Source organism: Vulpes vulpes, chromosome 2, assembly GCF_048418805.1.
Source record: "Vulpes vulpes isolate BD-2025 chromosome 2, VulVul3, whole genome shotgun sequence".
Taxonomy (NCBI): domain Eukaryota; kingdom Metazoa; phylum Chordata; class Mammalia; order Carnivora; family Canidae; genus Vulpes; species Vulpes vulpes.
Window position 1 is genome coordinate 163,832,616 of NC_132781.1, and position 5,393 is coordinate 163,838,008.

Below are 5,393 nucleotides of genomic sequence, written 5' to 3' on the forward strand. Positions count from 1 at the left end.
TGGCTGGGGGGGGAGGGGAGATGGGGGGCGGGGGGAAGGGGGCGGGGCGGGAGGAGGGAGACAGGAACGGGGGAGCCTGCTGGGGTGGTGGAGAGGGGGCGCGCAGGGAGCCCGGGGAGGGGGCAGGGGGCCGAGGCCGGCAGGGGAGCAGGCGCCGGAATCCGCGGGGGTCGGCGCCCAGGGCGCGGCTACAGCTCCTGAGCCGGAGCCACTTCCTTGCTTAAAGCAGCTCCGCCTTACACCTGAATTAAACCCAGCCCTTGGCGAGCCGGCCCCCCCCCCGCTCCTACCGCACAGGTCTACTCCCGCGTCTGCCAATGCTCCTCGGCCCCGCCCCCAGTCCTCGGGCCCCGCCCCCAGTCCTCCTCGGCCCCGTCCCCAGTCCTCGGGCCCCGCCCCCCGTCCTCCTCCGGGTCCTCCCCAGTCCTCCTCCCGCCCCCTGCCCCCGCCCCCCCCCCCGTTCTCCTTCGGGCCCCCTGCCCCCCAGTCCTCCTCGGGCCCCGCCCCCCGTCCTCCTCTGCCCCGCCCCCCGTCCTCCTCGGGCCCCGCCCCAGTCCTCCTCGGGCCCCGCCCCCCAGTCCTCCTCCGGGCCCCCCCCAGTCCTCCCCCCGTCCCCCGTCCTCCTCCGGGCCCCCCCAGTCCTCCCCCCACCCCCCCCCGTCCTCCTCCGGGCCCCCCCCAGTCCTCCCCCCGCCCCCAGTCCTCCTCGGCCCCGCCCCCAGTCCTCGGGCCCCGCCTCCAGTCCTCGGGCCCCGCCTCCAGTCCTCCTCGGCCCCGCCCCCCGTCCTCCTCTGAGTCCTCCCCAGTCCTCCTCCCGCCCCCGCCCCCGCCCCCCCCCCCTTCTCCTTCGGGCCCCCTGCCCCCCAGTCGTCCTCGGGCCCCGCCCCCCAGTCCTCCTGTGGGCCCCCCCAGTCCTCCCCCCGCCACCCTCGTCCTCCTCCGGGCCCCGCCCCCAGTCCTCCTCCGGGCCCCCCTCAATCCTCCCCCCGCCCCCCCGTCCTCCTCCGGGCCCCCCCAGTCCTCCTCCCACCCCCCTCGTCCTCCTCCGGCCCCCCCAGTCCTCCTCCCGCCTCCCGCCCCTCCCCCGTCCTCCTCCGGGCCCCGCCCCCGGTCCTGCTCCGGGCCCCTGCTCCCCCCAATCCCTCGGTTCCGCCCCAGGACCCCGTCCTTCCCCCAGTCTCTCTCCTTAGGATGCCTCCCCCCCACATCTGCTGTCCAAGCCACACAGACAAGCCACATCGTAGTTTTTAATTTACTACTTCGTACATTTTTTAAAAGAAAAAAGGGAAAATCATGTATTTCATATAATTCAGTATGTCCAGAATATGACCATATCAACCTGGAAGCCGACAGGAAAAAAAAAATCATGCGGTATTTTAGGGGGATTTTTTATAGTAAGTTTTTGAAATTTAGCCTGCCCTTTACACGTGCGGCACTTCTCCATACAAACCAGCCACAGCTGAAGAGCTCCCAGCCTTCCTCCAGCTGCTGCAGGCTGCGGGGGGGCCCCCTCAGATGGTCCTATAGCTGGATGGTCCTATAGCCAGAGGGTCCTATAGCCGGATTCCACCTCCCAGAGCATTTCCCGACTAGCTTACCTAAGATTCCCTTCAACCATCCCCCTGTTGTATTTCCTCATATACAGAACTTAATGGTACTTGAAATTATCTTGTTCCTACTTATCATCACCTTTCTGCACCCTGAAAGCACTGATTTTCCCTTCCACAAATGCCTCTCTAGCATCGAGACGTTGCCTCGCACAGAAAAGGCCCAGTTAAAGGTGCTGTAGGTGAACGAAGGAATAAATGAACAAATGAACCCGCCCTCTTGCATCAGCCCCACAAGGACGGAAGACCTCAGCTCATAAAAGTCAGAAGATGCAGGAGGCTTGACGGCAAGGTTGCAGTAGGGTATTAACCATCATAATTATCAACCCTCATAATGCTGAGCTAATGAAGGCGACTGTGGGCTGAACGTTCCTGGCGAAGCCTGAGCTCCTCAGGGGTGGGAACAGCCTATCAGAATCTCAACGCTGCCGGGTCCCCTCGGGGAATGAGGTTTGGGTGTGAAACCTCAGACTCTGCAGATGGGAGGCAGAAGGGAAGCAGCCCATTAGAGCCGAAGGATCTGAGTCCAGATCTTCTAGCACAGGAACCCTCGGCTGTACCTGTGGAGTTTATTAAAAATGCAGATACCAGGGGGTCCCTGGATAGGTCAGCAGTTTGGCGCCTGCCTTTGGCCCAGGACATGATCCATGTGGGATCAAGTCCCACATGGGGCTCCCGGCATGGAGCCTGCTTCTCCCTCTACCTGTGTCTCTGCCTCTCTCTCTATGTCTATCTTGAATAAATAATAAATAAAATCTTTAAAAAAAAATGCAGATGCCGGGACACCAATCAACTAGTACTACTGCAAAGTCTTTGGGCCCTCACTTTGGAATCCCTCGGAAGGCACATGGACCAGACAGCCATCCTCCTACTAAATATCTACCCGAGAGAAATGGAATCACATGTGTCTGCAAAGACGTACAGGAATGTTCACAGCAGCTTTATTCATAGCAGTTAAAAACTTTAAAGGTTTGTTGTTGTTGTTTAATTAGAGAGAGAGAGAGGGCATGAGCAGGGGGGAGGGGAGAGGGATAAGCAGGCTCCTCACTGAGTTGGGAGCCCGATTCAGGATTCAGTCCCAGGATTGAGCCACGGTAGATGCAGCGGTCACAGCATGGGAAGCATCTACCGGCCACAGACACCCCACTGGTGAGGGACACACGAGGTGGGGGATGTCCCTTAATCGCCACCCACGCTGGACCCTTAGATGCCCCTTGGCCCACAAGGGGCAAGTTTTCTGGGACAGGCTAGATTTGAGGGGCCTCCTCAGGACTCCCTCCATCAGGCCCTTTCTCACCTGGCCTCGTGTGCATCAGCCCCCAGAATCCTCTAGACCAGAGAGGACTGGACACTACAGAAATGTTTCCTTTGGCCCACACCTTGCTGTAACAGAATTAGAATTACAACATTTAAAAGGCTGGAGATTGGGGTGCCTGGGTGACTCGGTCAGTTGGGTGTCGGACTCTTAATTTTGCCTCAGCTCATTTTCTAGGGGTTGGATCAAGCCACACATGGGCTCTAAGTGGGAGTTAAGGGAGTCTGCTTGAGATCCTCTCTCCCTCTCCCTCTCTTCCCTGCTTGCACTCCCTCCAAAATAAATTGTTAAAATCTTTTTAAAAGCTGGAGATAATACATGAGAATCTGTATTTGGGGCCTTTCTAGAAAAATTGGAAGATTTGGTGACAGTGGAACCCCCCCCCATACTTCCTATGCCTACATTCATTCACTCGTTCACCGTTTATTGAGCACCTACTATGAGCCTGGCACTATTCTATGTACTTGGCGCCACATGACTGAGCAAAATAGCAAAGCCCTGCCTCACTGGAGCTTCTGTTCTCACAAGAGGAGCAGACAGTAAGCAATAAATGTAACAGAGATGTAAATTATAAGATATCGTAACAAGTGATAAGGACTTTAAGAGTCCCAGAGGGGAGGTAGGGATCTCAGGGGTGGGGGGAGGAGTTGCAATTTTTTTTCTTTTTAGAGAGAAAGCACAGGGGGAGGGACAGAGGGGAGGGAGAGAGAATCTATGCCCAGTGCAGAGGCTGCTCAATCTCATTACCCCAAGGTCACAACCAGAGCTGAAATCCAGTCAGATGCTCAACCAGCTGAGCCACTCAGGCCCCCCAGGCAGGGTGGGGGTGCGGGGTTGCAATTATAATTACAAACTCATTTCATCAAATTGTGAAGGCATTTAACTGTCTGATAGGAATATAGTGCGAATCACATAAGTAATTCCAAATGTTCTAGTATCCACGTTAGCGTGAAAAGAAACAGGTAATGTTAATATTTTATCTAGCTGACATTGCAAAATGTTATGTCAATATGCCATCAATGCAAAAATGATTGATGAGACATTTTATATCTGTTTTGTGCTGGGTCTTCAAAATCCGCATCCTGCCCTGAGATGTACTTCACGAGCCTCTGGTAGCACTGGCTGTGCTCGGTGCTCAACGGCCACCAGGGCCCCCGGTGCCGGTGCTATATCAGGCAGCGCAGGCCCAGAGCCCCCCTTGAGCACGCGGTTGGCACTGTGGGAAGGAGGACAGGACGGCTCACAGCTTAGGACAGCTCAGGACAGCTGGGGACAGCTCAGACGCCTGCCCTCTCGGCTTACAGGTGCAAGGTCTGAGCTCCAGATGGGATGCGGAGGTTCAGGTCCACACTGCGGGGGTCCTGGCGAAGCTGGAACACAGTCCCCGGCTCCCTGTTAGCCTTGCCCCGAGGCAGCCTCTCAGCTCTGCCACAGAGGAGTCCAGGGGAGGGAGGGAGAGAGGGGGGAGGGAGAGGGAGGGAGAGGGAGGGAGGGGAAGGGAGTGGGAAGGGAGGGAGGGTGGAGGAGGTAGGGAGGGAGAGGGAGGGAGGGGGAGAGGGAGGGAGGGTGGAGGAGGTAGGGAGGGGGGAGGGGAGAGAGTGCTTGCCCTTTAACCCCGGACCGTGTGGCTCTGTTGTGCAGGTCTAAGGAGCTGGTTATCGGGAGCCTCCCGGGGGCAGGCTGTCCTCCCAGCTGGACTTGGAGAAGGACCACGCCTCGGGCCCTGCGCCCTCCTCTGCGGCAGGGTGGTGGGTACCTCGCCTATCTCCTCCGGCAATAATGGAGAGGAAATATAGAAGCTCAAGGGGCAACCCAGCGGCTCTCCCCTCCCGGCTCGGAGCCCTGGTCTGGGGATGGAGAGGGCGGAGGCAGGGCCACGGGTGAGAGGTCCAGGGAATCACCCAGAAGGAAGAGGGCAGCGCCCAGGCGGCCACCCTGAGCCGGGGGTTGGCTTGGTGAATTCAAGGCCAGCCAGGCTCCCCACCCCTGGCCCCCGCCCTCCTCCTGAAGTCTCTCTGCCTGCAACCTCCTCCCCACTTTTCATTCTGGAAAAGGGCTCCAGTCTCAGAAACAGGTCTAGGGTCACGTCCAGCACTGGCCCCCCAGGCTGTGCCCCGGGCCCCCCTGTACTCCTGGAGCTGCCCCCCACCCCACACTGCCCTGAGCACCCGTGATGGGCCTCGTAGGTGCCACCAGATGGAGCCTCGCTCCCACTGCCTGTGAAAAAGCAGATCTGCAGAGACCCCCTTCACCCCAAAACAGGCTGATGACAGTGAGTGGCAGGGCCTGGGACGAGGGCACAGAGGCCGGCAGGAGGTGCTGGGCGTGACGGAGGGCGGAGGGCCGGGCTCTCAGCAAGCGCAGTGTGGGGGTCCCAGGTCCAGCGGCCACCACTCCACTGCCCCCTACGCATCGGTGGCACCACGGACCACAGACGGGCCCCAGCTCAGACGCACAGCCAGAGCCAGGAG